We start from the raw sequence: 17,846 nt of genomic DNA, 5'->3' as shown, positions 1-17,846 counted from the left end.
CACATATCTGGGCATAACTACTGTGAGGGGGCATGTGTGAGCATTACATCTGTGAAGAGGGCACATATCTTGGCATTATTACTGTGAGGGGGCACATATCTGGGCATAACTACTGTGAGGGGGCATGTGTGAGCATTAAGTCTGTGAAGAGGGCACATATCTTGGCATTATTACTGTGAGGGGGCATGTGATGTATACATGTGTGTAATGTATGTAGTGCAGTATGTGATGATCACACACTGCACTACATACATTACACACATGTATACATCACATACTGCGCTGTCACCTTTTTCTGCAGGTCTACCTTGATGTCTGGTCTTTAGGCTTCAGTCAGATCCTCCACCGCCATGCTTGCGCCGTGTGCCCGACACCACCAGGAGCTGGCCCCTCCTCCTTTCATCTCCCGCCGGCTTCTCCTACAGCAGGGCGCTCTATCGCTCCAGTGCCCGCCCAATCTTAACAATTAGGGGCGTAGCTAGAAATGACTGGGCCCCATAGCAAAAATATTATGGGCCCCCCCTCCCAGATCTCCCACCCCAACATACCTATTGGACCTCCCACCCCTTCCAGTGCTCCCACCCAAACACCCCTCCAGGACCTCCCACCCCAACATCCCCCTAAGTGTCGTCCACAGATCCCCCCCTTCAGTGTCGTCCACAGATCCCCCCCTTCAGTGTCGTCCACAGATCCCCCCTTCAGTGTCGTCCACAGATCCCCCCTTCAGTGTCGTCCACAGATCCCCCCTTCAGTGTCGTCCACAGATCCCCCCTTCAGTGTTGTCCACAGATCCCCCCTTCAGTGTCGTCCACAGATCCCCCCCTTCAGTGTCGTCCACAGATCCCCCCTTCAGTGTCCTCCACAGATCCCCCCTTCAGTGTCCTCCACAGATCCCCCCCCTTCAGTGTCGTCCACAGATCCCCCCTTCAGTGTTGTCCACAGATCCCCCCTTCAGTGTCCTCCACAGATCCCCCCTTCAGTGTCCTCCACAGATACCCCCCTTCACTGTCCTCCACAGATACCCCCTTCAGTGTCCTCCACAGATACCCCCCCTTCAGTGTCCTCCACAGATCCCCCCCTTCAGTGTCCTCCACAGATCCCCCCTTCAGTGTCCTCCACAGATCCTCCCCTTCAGTGTCCTCCACAGATATCCCCCCCCACCCAGAGCCGCTTCCTAGCTAATTTATTCACTGCACTTGCCTCTGTATAATTGAAGAGAAGCGCCGTTTTCTCGCACAGGCGCACTGGCAGAGGCCAGAAAGACGATGCATGCGCACTTCGATGCCTCTGCCAGTGCGCCTGTGCGAGATTACGGCTCTTCTCTTCAATTTCCCAGAGGCAAGTGCAGTGAATAAATTAGCTAGGAGGCGGCGCTGGGCGGGGAGATTGCAGGCACAGGCAGCATCGCTTTGCTGCCTGTGCCGTTCGCAGCGCGCCCTGCACTGATAAAGTCCGGTCACTCCACAGGCCGCATGACACTGCTTCGCGGGCCGCTTTGGCCCGCGGGCCGTAGGTTTGGCATCACTGATCTAGGACATTTCCACTAAGTGCTACCACACAGTACTAATGCCCACATTGTGGCGCCTCACAGTACTAATGCCTACCTTGTGGCCCCTCACACTAATTAAGCCCACGTTGTGGCCCCTTCAAAATAGTTATGTCCTCCTTGTGGCCCCTCACTGCAGTTATGTGCACCTTTGTCTCTGTCACAGTAGTTATGCCCACTTTTGTGTCTCCCTCACAGTAGTTATGTCCAGATATGTGCCCCCTCACAGTAGATATGCCCAGATACTGTATGTGCCCCCTCACAGTAGTTATGCCCAGATATGTGCCCACTCATAGTAGTTATGTCCAGATATGTGCCCCCTCACAGTAGTTATGGCCAGATATGTGCCCCCTCACAGTAGATATGCCCAGATATGTGCCCCCTCACAGTAGTTATGTCAGATATGTGCCCCCTCATTGGTTATGGCCAGATATGTGCCCCCTCACAGTAGTTATGCCAGATATGTGCCCACTCATAGTAGATATGCCCAGATACTGTATGTGCCCGCTCACAGTAGTTATACCCAGATATGTGCCCGCTCATAGTAGTTCCATCCAGATATGTGCCCCCTCACAGTAATTATGCCCACATATGTGTCCCCTCACAGTAGTTATGCCCACATATGTGCCCCCTCACAGTAGTTATGCCCACATATGTGCCCCCTCACAGTAGTTATGCCCACATATGTTCCCCCTCAAAGTAGTTATTCCAAATTAGGCACCCCCTCAGTTGTTACCCCTCTTTTGCCTCCAGTCTGCAGCTTTGTGAAAAAAACAAAACAAAAAACACATACTTACCTTCTTCCCTGATGACGTGCTCCCACACTCACATTGCGCTGCTGGTTGTGCTGGAGGCCGATTCCTGGGCTTTAAGCACTCCTCCGATAGCCACAAGCGTGATGTGCGGCCTGCAGGGGGAGCGCCGGAGCTTAGAAGAACAGTGAAGCAGGGAGCAGAGAGGGCTCCCTGCTCCACTCTGGAGACAAACAGCCCGACAGTTTTACATAATAAGGGTACTTTCACACTATCGTTTAAGTTTTCCGGTATTGAGTTCCGTCATAGGGGCTTAATACCGGAAAAAAACGCTTCAGTTTTGTCTTAATGCATTCTGAATGGAAAGCAATTCGTTCAGTATGCATCAGGATGTCTTCAGTTCAGTCCCTTTTACGGTATTTGGCCGGAGAAAATACCGGAACATGCATTGAAATGTATTAACCGCCTCCGGACCGCCTAACGCAGGATTGCGTTCCGGAGGCGGTCGATTCATTCCTCCTGGACGAGCCGGCGCGTCATCTCGCGAGAGGCGAGATTTCCTGTGAACGCGCGCACACAGGAGCGCGCGTTCACAGGAACCGAAGGTAAATGAGTGGATCTGCAGCCTGCCAGCGGCGATCGTTCACTGGCAGGCTGTAGATGCAATTTTTTTTAACCCCTTAAAGGTATATTAGACGCTGTTTTGATAACAGCGTCTAATATACCTGCTACCTGGTCCTCTGGTGGTCCCTTTTGCTTGGATCGACTACCAGAGGACACAGGCAGCTCAGTAATAAGTAGCACCAAACACCACTACACTACACCCCCCCCTGTCACTTATTAACCCCTTATTAACCCCTGATCACCTCATATAGACTCCCTGATCACCCCCCTGTCATTGATAACCCCCCTGTAAGGCTCCATTCAGACGTCAGTATGTGTTTTGCGGATCCGCGGATCCGCAAAACACGGACACCGGCAATGTGCTTTCCGCATTTAGCGGATCCGCACATTGCCAGAACTATATAGAAAATGCCTTTTCTTGTCCGCAATTGCGGACAAGAATAGGACATGTTCTATAGGCTCTACAAAAAACGCAGTGTTCGCCCGATCAGGCCTGATCTTGTGCGCACACTTGCGTTCAGTCCGCCCCACCGCAGTGATAGAATTTTTTTTTTTCTGGTCACTGCAAAAACACAGTAAAATCGCTGCGGCGCTATAAAAAGATCACTTTTGAGGGGCATGGCGAGTTCATAGAAGATTTTTTTTTTTTGTCACAAGTTAGCGGAAATTTATATATATATACAGTACAGACCAAAAGTTTGGACACACCTTCTCATTCAAACATTTTTCTTTATTTTCATGACTATGAAGGCATCAAAACTATGAATTAACACATGTGGAATTATATACATAACAAACAAGTGTGAAACAACTGAAAATATGTCATATTCTAGGTTCTTCAAAGTAGCCACCTTTTGCTTTGATTACTGCTTTGCACACTCTTGGCATTCTCTTGATGAGCTTCAAGAGGTAGTCCCCTGAAATGGTCTTCCAACAGTCTTGAAGGAGTTTCCAGAGATGCTTAGCACTTGTTGGCCCTTTTGCCTTCACTCTGCGGTCCAGCTCACCCCAAACCATCTCGATTGTGTTCAGGTCCGGTGACTGTGGAGGCCAGGTCATCTGGCGCAGCACCCCATCACTCTCCTTCATGGTCAAATAGCCCTTACTTTCAAAGTTTTCCCAATTTTTCGGCTGACTGACTGACCTTCATTTCTTAAAGTAATGATGGCCACTCGTTTTTCTTTACTTAGCTGCTTTTTTCTTGCCATAATACAAATTCTAACAGTCTATTCAGTAGGACTATCAGCTGTGTATCCACCTGACTTCTCCTCAACGCAACTGATGGTCCCAACCCCATTTATAAGGCAATAAATCCCACTTATTAAACCTGACAGGGCACACCTGTGAAGTGAAAACCATTTCAGGGAACTACCTCTTGAAGCTCATCAAGAGAATGCCAAGAGTGCGCAAAGCAGTAATCAAAGCAAAAGGTGGCTACTTTGAAGAACCTAGAATATGACATATTTTCAGTTTCACACTTGTTTGTTATGTATATAATTCCACATGTGTTAATTCATAGTTTTGATGCCTTCAGTGCGAATCTACAATTTTCAGTCATAGTCATGAAAATAAAGAAAACTCTTTGAATGAGAAGGTGTGTCCAAACTTTTGGTCTGTACTGTATATATATATATATTTTTTTTTTCTTACAAAGTCTCATATTCCACTAACTTGTGACAAAAAATAAAATCTCACATGAACTCACCATACCCCTCACGGAATCCAAATGCGTAAAAATTTTTAGACATTTATATTCCAGACTTCTTCTCACGCTTTAGGGCCCCTAAAATGCCACAAGTGACCCCATTTCGGAAAGAAGACACCCCAAGGTATTTTGTGAGGGGCATGGCGAGTTCATGTAAAATTTAATTTTTTGTCACAAGTTAGTGGAATATGAGACTTTGTAAGAGAAAAAAAAATAAAAAAAATATCATTTTCCGCTAACTTGTGCCAAAAAAAAAATATTCTAGGAACTTGCCATGCCCCTCACGGAATACCTTGGGGTGTCTTCTTTCCAAAATGGGGTCACTTGTGGAGTATTTATACTGCCCTGGCACTTTAGGGGACCTAAAGCGTGAGAAGTAGTTTGGAATCCAAATGCGTAAAAAATGCCCTGTGAAATCGTAAAGATTCTCATTGGAATTTGGGCCCCTTTGCACACCTAGGCTGCAAAAAGTGTCACACATGTGGTATCGCCATACTCAGGAGAAGTAGGGCAATGTGTTTTGGGGTGTATTTTTACATATACCCATGCTGGGTGAGAGGAATATCTCTGTAAATTGACAACTTTGTATAAAAAAAATTAAAAAGTTGTCATTTACAGAGATATTTTTCTCACCCAGCATGGGTATATGTAAAAATACACCCCAAAACACATTGCCCTACTTCTCCTGAGTACGGCGATACCACATGTGTGACACTTTTTTGCAGCCTAGGTGCGTAAAGGGGCCGAAAGTCCAACGAGTACCTTTAGGCTTTACACAATTTAGCCTTGCCCAAAATGCCAGAACAGTAAACACACCCCACAAATGACCCCATTTCGGAAAGAAGACACCCCAAGGTATTCGCTGAGGGGCATATTGAGTCCATGAAAGATTGAACTTTTTGTCACAAGTTAGCGGAAAGGGAGACTTTGTGAGAAAAAACAAAACAAAATCAATTTCCGCTAACTTGTGCCAAACAAAAAAAACTTCTATGAACTCGCCATGCCCCTCACTAAATACCTTGGGGTGTCTTCTTTCCAAAATGGGGTCACATGTGGGGTATTTATACTGCCCTGGTATTTTAGGGGCCCTAAAGCGTGAGAAGAAGTCTGGAATCCAAATGTCTAAAAATGCCCTCCTAAAAGGAATTTGGGCCACTTTGCGCACCTAGGCTGCAAAAAAGTGTCACACATGTGGTATCGCTGTACTCAGGAGAAGTAGGGCAATGTGTTTTGGGGTGTCTTTCTACATATACCCATGCTGGCTGAAAGAAATATCTCTGTAAAATGACAACTTTGTATAAAAAAATGGGAAAAGTTGACTTTTACAGAGATATTTCTCTCACCGAGCATGGGTATATGTAAAAATACTAGTTCCTACCTGTTTATGGGCCATGACAGCCACACAAAGTCCAGGGAATGCAGGTCAGCATGCACGCCAAGCACACTCTGCTTTTAACCCCGTCCGGTGCCATTACAGCTTTCATCGGATCCAGGGATGCAAGTACCAACATGCATGCTGAGCCCATCATATACTTCTCCTGGAGCCAAATGGCTACTGGTAGGTTCTATATAAGCAGACTCAGTTTTATACTGACTTTAAAACCAGCCTCCAGGACAGATTGACTGGTCAGGTGTGCATGACTGCATGGAGATCGCCACGCCTCCAATATATACTACAAAGAAAAAATGTGGGTGATTGAGTCAGCACAACCCTGTATGTGGTGCACATCACTATGGCGAAATACATATACAAACGCAAAATACAAATGTGATAGCACTCTGCAACCAGCCTTCTGCCCTGACTCTATGCTGGATGAGGCATTGGTGTACATTTTGGCCAAAGCGTAATAAGCCACTCACCACGTCAAGGTCGCCTCTATGGAGTGGTCCCTAACACCAGTTCCTACCTGTTTATGGGCCATGACAGCCACACAAAGTCCAGGGAATGCAGGTCAGCATGCACGGCAAGCACACTCTGCTTTTAACCCCGTCCGGTGCCATTACAGCTTTCATCGGATGCAGGGATGCAAGTACCAACATGCATGCTGAGCCCACCATATACTTCTCCTGGAGCCAAATGGCTACTGGTAGGTTCTATATAAGCAGACTCAGTTTTATACTGACTTTAAAACCAGCCTCCAGGACAGATTGACTGGTCAGGTGTGCATGACTGCATGGAGATCGCCACGCCTCCAATATATACTACAAAGAAAAAATGTGGATGATTGAGTCAGCACAACCCTGTATGTGGTGCACATCACTATGGCGAAATACATATACAAACGCAAAATACAAATGTGATAGCACTCTGCAACCAGCATTCTGCCCTGACTCTATGCTGGATGAGGCATTGGTGTACATTTTGGCCAAAGTGTAATAAGCCACTCACCACGTCAAGGTCGCCTCTATGGAGTGGTCCCTAACACTAGTTCCTACCTGTTTATGGGCCATGACAGCCACACAAAGTCCAGGGAATGCAGGTCAGCATGCACGCCAAGCACACTCTGCTTTTAACCCCGTCCGGTGCCATCCAGCATAGAGTCAGGGCAGAATGCTGGTTGCAGAGTGCTATCACATTTGTATTTTGCGTTTGTATATGTAAAAATACACCCCAAAACACATTGCCCTACTTCTCCTGAGTACGGCGATACCACATGTGTGACACTTTTTTGCAGCCTAGGTGGGCAAAGGGGCCCACATTCTAAAGAGCACCTTTAGGATTTCACAGGACATTTTTTACACATTTGAATTTCAAACTACTTCTCACGCATTAGGGCCCCTAAAATGCCAGGGCAGTATAACTACCCCACAAGTGACCCCATTTTGGAAAGAAGACACCCCAAGGTATTTCGTGATGGGCATAGTGAGTTCATGGATGTTTTTATTTTTTGTCACAAGTTAGTGGAATATGAGACTTTGTAAGAAAAATAAAATAAAAAAAATCATAATTTTCCGCTAACTTGTGCCAAAAAAAAATAATATTCTAGGAACTCGCCATGCCCCTCACGGAATACCTTGGGGTGTCTTCTTTCCAAAATGGGGTCACTTGTGGGGTATTTATACTGCCCTGGCATTTTAGGGGCCCTAATGCGTGAGAAGTAGTTTGAAATCCAAATGTGTTAAAAATGCCCTGTGAAATCCTAAAGGTGCTCTTTAGAATTTGGGCTCCTTTGCCCACCTAGGCTGCAAAAAAGTGTCACACATGTGGTATCTCCGTACTCAGGAGAAGTAGGGCTATGTGTTTTGGGGTGTCTTTTTACATATACCCATGCTGGGTGAGATAAATATCTCTGTCAAATGACAACTTTGTATAAAAAAATGGGAAAAGTTGTCTTTTAGAGAGATATTTCTCTCACCCAGCATGGGTATATGTAAAAAGACACCCCAAAACACATTGCCCAACTTCTCTTGAGTACGGCGATACCACATGTGTGACACTTTTTTGCAGCCTAGGTGGGCAAAGGGGCCCAAATTCTAAAGAGCACCTTTAGGATTTCACAGGACATTTTTTACACATTTGAATTTCAAACTACTTCTCACGCATTAGGACCCCTAAAATGCCAGGGCAGTATAACTACCCCACAAGTGACCCCCATTTTGGAAAGAAGACACCCCAAGGTATTTCGTGATGGGCATAGTGAGTTCATGGAAGTTTTTATTTTTTGTCACAAGTTTTTTGTGTTGCAATTTTCTTAGAGCCATATTTTTTAAATTTTTCTGGCTATGGTCTTGTGTCGGGGCTAATTTTTTGCGGGATGAGGTGATGTTTTTATTGCTACCATTTTGGAGTACATACGACTTTTTGATTGATTAACATTATGTTATTTGGGAGGTGAGGTAACTAAAAAAGCTGTTTTAGCTAATGTTTATTTTTTAATATTTTTTTACGGTGTTTACCCGATGGGGTAGATCAAGTGATGTTTTTATAGAGCCAGCCGTGACGGATGCAGCAATACCAAATATGTCTATTTTATTTATTTTTTAAAATAAAAAATAAATATTTATGACTTAATTGGGGATATTTTCTTTTTACATGTGAAACTTTATTTTTTTTTTTTTTTACACTTTGTGTACCCCTTAAGGTCATACAAGAACTCTGGGGGACATTTAACTTCACTTTTTTCCCCCCACTATTTATTTCTCCTGTAACTGGGGCTGACATAGTAGCCCCAGTTACAGGGGAAATACACCCCCCACGGAGGCTGTACAGCAGAATACTATGCTGTACAGCCTCAGTGCAAGGCTTATCGAGGTCTATGGAAGACCACTCCCCCGCCCCTGGCGGTCACACGACCACCGGACCGGGACAGGAAGCGGCATAGCGCTTCCTTGCTGTATACACAACTCTCGTTCAGCGCTGTGTATACAGCGATCTAGAAGGCAGGGACACGCAGGAGTGGAAAAAGCAAGGAAAAATACATCTTGCTTATCTAGCTCACTGCTGCCCCTGAACTGTGCTAACCCTATACAGCCCAGTTTGCCATGGTTTGTCATACTGATTTGTTTTGCAAAAGACGAATTAAAAATTATCGTTTATGGTGACAGCCAGTGATAGAAAATGTCTTGTCTGATGGACGGAAACCTTTTCTCTGTGTCAGAACTATATTAGTTTCCTCTCTGGTGATAATAGTTATTGCTATTACTGTAGCATGTAACAGGTATCAGCATGGAAGCGGTCAGCATATTATATACTAAAGATCAGGTATGGACAGGAGGACAGTGTAAAATGGAGACTTTAGTGATGTCTGTGTGACTAATCTGGACACTGGTTAAATGTCTGGGTGTCAATAAAACGGCCTAATTAGGTGCAGAGGGGATTAGATGGGCAAGTAATCATCTTCTCACTTCTTTTCTGGAAAAAAGACCTAGCGTACGTGCTCTGGTTCATGGATTAGGCTGAGTACACATCTGAATTCCTTGATACAATAAAGCAGCATTCTGTACTCTTTTGTCCATTAAAAGCCGGGTTTTCTAATTCCATTATAGCCAGTGAGGTCTGTCAGGTGGCGCTAGTTTCCAACATTTGACAGAAACGTCTCTTCTATTATTTTCATTGTTCTGCTTCTATAATGGGAGAGAACAATGGAAATGAGAATGTTAATGTGAATCCAGCCTAACCCCTCCCATGGAGTCATGTGCAAATACATAGGGACAGGATGATCTATACCTCTCCTTCTGTTCTTGCAGCCTGCCAGCACTGAAGACTGCTCTCCTTCTCCGTGCTAGCATGCTGAGGGGGGCTTCTTCAACCTGGAATATCTGAGGCTGTATAGCAACTACAGATAGGAGCCAGGTCTTGTTTTAAAGCTAAGAATGTAAGCTTTGAAACAGGAATGCACCGCTAGCCACCGTAAAGCCCAATATATAACTCTTAGAAATCAGGTTGGGTGTGAGATCTGGTTTGTTTTCAAGCCTAAATTCCTAGGTCTTATTCAAGACCCCAATTATGGGAGCACTCTGAACCGCAGCGTATCTGACTTCATGACAAAATCAGGTGACCTCTAGTAGCCTACAGAAAACTCTAAAACCTAGAAAGAGACAGATTTTTATAGAGTTGCCTGCAAAAAAGATATACTCTACAGTGCCTACGTGTCACGGATGAGGTATAGAAGGAAACACCAAACTAACAACCAGGAGGAAAAGGGAAAGCCACTAGGCCTCAACACTTGGGAAAGGAAAAGGTGACCTCCTAGTAACCCTACTCTTGGCCCTGACTCCTAACTGTATGGGCACCCCCGAAGGTAGAAATGCCCATACCCTGGGACCCTACAGATCCCTAAGAATATTGTCAGGGCTGAGGCAACCTGTTCCTTCCCCAATAAAGGAACAGGCGTCTCCCTGAGACCTAGTAACAAAAGGCAAGGAAGGGAAAACAAAACACAAACAAACGCGACACTTAACTTCTGTAGTGATGGAAGAGCAGGAACACCAGAGACAACCTCACACCAGCTCTGCCAAACCCAAATGAAGCTATCTACCACACAGTCAGAAGGGTGGGGCAACACTAAATAGGGTGGAGTAATGAGTACTAAGCTACACCTGAAACAGGGAATGAGGTCACAAACAAACATTGAATAAAGAGTAATTAAAGAGACTGTTAGATTCCTCCCTGCTCTGCCAGTCTCCTTGATCTCCTGACATCTGTCACAGAAGGGACCGTGACAGTACCCCCCCTTCTACAGGTGACCTCCGGGCACCCAGGACCGACCTTATCAGGATGAGCTCTGTGAAAGGCCTTCACAAGACGATTAGCATTAACATCGGCCGCTGGAACCCACAACCTCTCCTCTGGTCCATACCTTTTCTAGTGGACGAGAAACTGGAGGGATCTATAGAGAACACGGGGGTCCACAATCCTGTTGATCTGAAATTCTAAATTACCATCCACCATGACAGGAGCGGGAGGCAAGGAGGACGGCTTCAACACATTTTTTCTACGACGACTTATGAAATACGTTATGAACTTTCAAAGCCTGAGGAAGTTCAAGACGGAAGGCTACAGGGTTAACAATGGCAATGATCTTATATGGACCAATAAATCTTGGCCCCAACTTCCAAGTAGGTACCTTAAGCTTAATGTTTCTTGTGGACAGCCACACAGAATCACCCACTCTCAGGTCCGGACCATTCATACGTCTCCTGTCAGCCACAGGCTTATACTTGTGTTGCCCATCTTTTTCCGGTTATTTAGAATTTTCCTCCAAACAGAAGACAAAGAAGAGGAAAATCTTTACTCCTCAGGAATATCGGAAGTTTGGGAACCAGAAAATGTGCCAAACTGCGGATTGAACCCATATGCCCCAAAAAATGGCGACTTATCAGTGGACTCCTGTCTACGGCTATTAATGGTGAATTCAGCTAACGACAAGAATTAAGACCACTCCTCCTGATACCCCCGAAACAAAACATCTTAAATAAGTCTCCAGATTCTGGTTAGTGCACTCAGTCTGTCCGTTCGAATGAGGATGATAAGCCAAAGAAAAGGACAATTGTACCCCTAGTCGAGTACAGAACGCCTTCCAAAATCTGGACACAAACTGAGTCCCCCGATCAGACACCACATCAGAGGGAATGCCATGTAGTTTCACAATGTTATCAATGAACACCTGTGCAAGAGTTGTGCATTAGGTAGAGCAGATAATGCTATAAAATGCGGCATCTTACTAAAACGATCAACTACCACCAGAATCACGTTTTTTCCTGCAGAATTCGGTAAATCCGTGATAAAATCCATGGACAAATGAGTTCAAGGTCCGGACGGGATGGGTAACGGAAGAAGGGATCCGGAAGGCCGAGTATGTCACCTTAGCACGGGCACAGATACAGCAGGCTGACAAATAATCCTTAACACACTTAGGCCTCTTTCACACGGGCGTCACGTTTTGGCTCAGGGTGCGTCCCGGGTGCATTGCGGCAAACCTGCACAAGTAGGTACGCATTTTCAGTCACCTACTCACGCGGGTTTGCCGCAATGCACCCGGGACGCACCCTGAGCCAAAACGTGACGCCCGTGTGAAAGAGGCTTAAGTTATAATATGGTTATAAGGGAAAATAATAGCATTCTTAAAACAGAATGCTTAGTAAAATAGGGCTGGAGGGGTTACATTTAAAAAAAAAATAATTTAGCTCACCTTAATCCACTTGTTCGCGCAGCCCGGCTTCTCTTCTGTCTACATCTGTGAGGAAAAGGACCTGCTCTCATCACATGGTCCTGTCATGCCCCACTCTGACGATGTGCGGAGGTCAGCCAGGATTGCAGCACGAGTTTAGTTTTTGTTTTGATGCCGTGCTGGATCCGCCTCGCATCAGGTACACTGGGTGGAGTCATTAGTTTAAATGGTCTCCAGCTAAGTACTCTGAGCGGATTATACTGTTCATTTTGGTCTGGGAAGTTTGGCGGGAAGGTTGGCTGTCAGTTCCTGCTCTTAGCAGATAAGTGTCATTTCTTGTTTGGTTGTTTATGTCATCTATCCCATCCAGGTTCTGTGCAAGCAGGCTGCTCCTTTCTCCCCACTTCACCATCTCAGGGAGTTCAGGGTTCTGTCAGTACAGGCTGGAGGACACAGCAAACCTACCTTTAAGGTCTGTCTGTGGGCTGAGCAGTGCAGGGAAAGAGGTCAGGGATAAACTAGGAGGTGACCCTTCTCCTGTCTCTCGTCCCAGGGCCTGGTTGGAGTGTTATCTGTTATACTGTGCACGTCCGCCGTGACAGGTCCGTAACATGATTCATCACCGTAATAATGATCGGGTCCCTATCCCGATCGTCTCCTAGCAACCGTGCATCAAAATCGCACCTCACGCATTGCACCCGCGCGGAAATCCCGCCCATGTGAAAGAGGCCTAACGCGGCCCCGGCCACCAAAATCTACGAGAGATGTGATTGACAGTGGATCTGCTCCCAGGGTGTCCAGCAAGCACCGTACAGTGATGTTCCTTGAACACCTTGTGATGTAATTTGGAGGGAACAAACAATTACCCCGGAGGACAATAGTCCGGTGCATCCTCCTGGGCCTCTAACACCTTTGCCTCAAGATCAGGATATAGGGTGGAAAGGACTACCCCTTCAGACAAAATAGGACTATGATGCCCTCCCCCCCCAGGAAAGCTGCTTGACAAAGAATCCGCTTTGACGTTCTTAACCCCAGTGCGGTAAGTGACAATGAAGTTAAATCTGGTGAAAAACAATGACCATCTGGCCTGCCATCGGTTGAGTCGTTTAGCCGACTCCAGGTAAGCCAGATTCTTATGATCAGTAATCACCATAAAAGGATGAATTGCTCCTTCTAACCAATGACGCCACTTCTCAAAAGTCACCTTAATGGCCATCAATTCTCTATTACCCACATCATAATTTCTTTCAGCAGTCGAGAGTATTTTGGAGAAAAAAGCACATGGGCGCCATTTACTAGGTGAAGGACCCTGCAACACAACTGCTCCCACCGCTACCTTGGACCCGTCAACCTTTACAATGAATGGCACGTCCGGTTGCACCAGAATAGGGGCTGAAGCAAAACATTCCTTCACAGCAGAAAAGGCTTGTAATGCCGCCTCAGACCAAACAGAGAAACCGACCCCCTTCCTAGTCATGTCTGTTAAAGGTTTAACCACAGTCGAATAGTTCAAGATGAATTTACTGTAGCAGTGGCTGAACCCCCAAAACCGCATAAGCGCTTTCAGATTTTCGGGTCGATCCCAGTCCAACCTGGCACGGACTTTCTCGGGATCCATACGAAAATCTGAGGATGAAAGCAGGTCCCCCAGGAATTGCACTTCCTGAACTGCAAATACACACTTTTCCATCTTAGCATACAACTTATTCTCCCTTAGGATCTGTAACACCTGTCTCATATGATCCTTATGAGTCTCCATGTCTGGAGTAGGGTTGTTGCGGATATCGAAATATCGATACTCAATTGATACTTTTGTCCCTGTATTGATACGATAACGGGATTTGACATTTATCGATACTACACCTGAGGGGTTAACTGCCGCTGATCTGCTGCCGGCACCCGCCTCCTGTATTAAAGGTTAACTATCATTGGTGGCGCAGTGCAAAGTGTTGAAAAACTGCTGGAGCATTGGTTAACCCAAAGGGCATGACTAGATTCTCAAAATGACCCTCAGGGATATTAAAAGCTGTCTTCCATTCGCCCCCTACTTGACCCTTACCAAATTATATGCCCCCCTCAGATCCAATTTAGAGAACACCTTGGCACCGACAATCTGATTAAACAAATTCGGAATTAAAGGAAGGGGCTAAGGATCACGGACGGTAATACGGTTGAGCTCACGGAAGTCCAGACATGGCCTAAGAGTACCATCCTTTTTTTTTTACACAGAAAAACCCACTGGGGATTTGGATGGTCTGATATGTCCCTTCACCAAACTCTCGGTGATATACTCTAGCATGGCCTTTCTTTCGGGTTCTGAAAGATTATACAACCGAGATTTGGGCAGTTTAGCTCCAGGAATAAGATTGATGGGACAATCATATTCCCGACACGGAGGTAACTCCTGGTTACCACTCTCAGAAAATACCTCAGAAAATTCGGAAATAGAGAAAAACGCATTAAGACAGTTGTCCATGCAAAATTTACTCCAATCGAGAATCTGTCTCGCTTGCCAGTTGGTGGTCAGGTTATGTTTGCTTAACCATGGTAAGCCCAAAACCAACGGAGCAGGCAGACCCTTTAACACATAGTATAGATAGGGTTGTAGCCAGCTCACCTCAACGTCCTGCACGGCGGTGCACGGAGCGGACTCAAGCCAGTCCTTTTGGAAACAGGAGAAAAATGAAAGAAATGCTCCAGCACTACGGTAGATGGTATAAAAGTCCCGGTCTTTATTGTCACCAAGAATCCAGGTGAGTACAGCAATCACAAAAAACACTGGTGTTCCCCGGTTCCCCGGATCTACGCGTTTCGAACAGTCGTGTTCTTAGTCATGATCCTAAGTGTGTCTCATGTTCCAAGCTAAAATACTGTTCACCTGCCACCATCACCGCTTAGTAAGGGAGGAGTATGGTGAAGCAAGGCGGGCAGTACAATCAGCTGGGTCCATGGGAGACACCTGTGTAAACCCAATCACATGTTAAATAATTCAAATCCCAATAGTGCTCCATACAAACATTACAAAGTTGCATAGAAAAAGTATACACAAAAAAACATCTTTCAATGTACATAAATAACCAATATAAAATCCTCTATAATCCCTCTCTCCACACATATCCAAAACAGCGCTTTTATTTCGTGCAAGTAGTATAACAATAGGTATAATGTCAAAAAACGTGACGGGCAGAAAAACTCCAAACAAAGTTCAGCGCCACAGAGCAGTTTTCATAATTTTATATTCCTTATTTTCTTGTTTAATCAGATTTTCCTATAACTCCATATGTCCGTCTGTTAGTTTCACTATCCATCTGATGTGTCGGTATAGGATAATTGTCTGTCTCCGTCACATTTGAAAGTCGCATGGTGTGAACTAAGACCAAACTCTATGCTAAAAAAGAAACTTTTTTGTGATTGCTGTACTCACCTGGATTCTTGGTGACAATAAAGACCGGGACTTTTATACCATCTACCGTAGTGCTGGAGCATTTCTTTCATTTTTCTCCCCTTTAACACATAACATGAGACAGATTCCTGATGGAAATCACCCACTCTTAAATGGATGTCATTCACCACCTGCGGCAAGCATTTTTGGGTAAGAGGTGCAGATTCAATTGCAAAGACAGAAATACTTTTCTCTAAAGCACTAGCAATCAACCCATGAATATGAACAAAACCCTGCCCCACCTGTCGATAAATACCTTGATTTCCACAGCTTTGGACTCTAGTGCCACCTCGGCAGACAGGAGAAATAGGGTACTACCAGTAAATGACAAAAGTAAGATTTCTTGCCCCCCACCCACACCACCAATAGTAATTTGGGGATTAAGCGTTTTTTTTTTTGTTTGTTTACACCTTGACGCTGAATGTATGGACAAATATTCACGAAATGTCCCTTTTTTTCCACAACAAAAACAGACTCCCTTCATATGACCAGAGCTCTTACCAGCAGTCCCAAGAGTAGCTCCCGCCAACTGCATCACAAGGCGTAACCACAGGTGTCTCTTTACTGCAGGGTGGATAAAAATCAATGATTTAAAAAAAATATATAAAATCAGATTTTTTTTTTATTTAAATCAGATTTTTTTTATATATAAAATGCTTTTTGAGGAAAATATATTACCATCCAAAGGTTATTCCATCATGAAATAAAGATTCGTTTTTTAATTATGTAGAATAAGGCTGCAACTTGCAGGATAACAGGCCAAACTGGATGGACAAATGTCTTTTTTCGGCCTTATATACTATGTTACTATGTTACTATGTTACAATGTCATGCACTTCCAGAGGTTTTTGTAAGATTATTGGGCAGTTTCTCTGCCTACATTACCACAGATGCTTGGTTTACTTTTGCAGTTCTCAAAACTGAATTTGACTCAGCAGAGATCACATGCCTCTTCTTCATAGCAAAAATGTTATAACATGAACAGAGATAAGAAAAAGACCTTAATCCTAACTTCTACAAACCTATGAATACAGAATCAACCTAATCAAATTAATATGAAAAGTTGTTATTCTAAAAATCTTCATCTACTTGCATATTATAAGTTATACAAGCAAGAATTAGTCTTTATGTAGAAAACTATGATTTAAATCAAGCCTTACTGACTATTGATTTAAATCGTGATTTAAATCAGTTTGATTTAAATCAAATCCACCCTGCTTTACTGTAAGTGTCAACCACCGCCACCTTATTTGACAGTACGTCCTGAGGTTGAGGACCCTTAGATCTCCACCTCAGGTGTCTATACAGACGTACAGCAAGGGACATGGCTGCTTCCAATGACTCAGGTTTTTCATGAAAGGCCAACACGTCCTTCAGTCTCTCAGATAGACCCTGACAGAACTGGCTGCAGAGAGCAGGATCATTCCACTCCGTATCTGCAGCCCATCTCCTAAATTCAGAGCAATAGATTTCCGCGGAGCGCTCTCCCTGCCGTAAACCATGTAACTTGGTCTCAGCCTGAGAGATCCGATCCGGGTCATCGTAAATAAGACCCAATGCTCTAAAAAATTAATCTACCGACTGGAGGGACGGTGATCCGGTCGGCAGAGAAAAAAGCATCATCTTTAAGCAAAGAAATTATCATACCCACACGTTGACACTCATCCCCAGAAGTGTATGGATGCAGCTTAAAGTACAACTTACACGATTCCCTGAACCAAATGAAATTGCCACTACCCCCAGAAAATCTGTCTGGGAGAGCCACCTTAGGGTCAGGGCAGGCCTGGTACCCACCATCGGAACCAGCCGCCTGTGGTCTCTGAATCTGTAAGACTGTCGCACGGAGGTCAGCTATTTCCAATGACAGTCCCTGCAGCTGTTAGACCAGAGCAGACATAGGATCCATAGCTGCACTGACCTGAATGAAATGGCGTTTTTTTTAGGCAGTAGATAATGTCACGGATGAGGTATAGGAGGAAACACCAAACTAACAACCAGGAGGGAAAGGAAAAGCCACTAGGCCTCAACACTAGGGAAAGGAAAAGGTCACCTCCTAGTAACCCTACTCCTGGCCCTGACTCCTAACCGTATGGGCACCCCTTGAAGGTAGAAATGCCCATACCCTGGGACCCTGGAGACCCTAGAGAGCCCTAAGAATATTGTCAGG

The sequence above is a fragment of the Bufo bufo genome, chromosome 6 (genome assembly GCF_905171765.1).
Source record: "Bufo bufo chromosome 6, aBufBuf1.1, whole genome shotgun sequence".
Lineage (NCBI taxonomy): Eukaryota > Metazoa > Chordata > Amphibia > Anura > Bufonidae > Bufo > Bufo bufo.
This window is presented reverse-complemented; position numbering follows the sequence as displayed.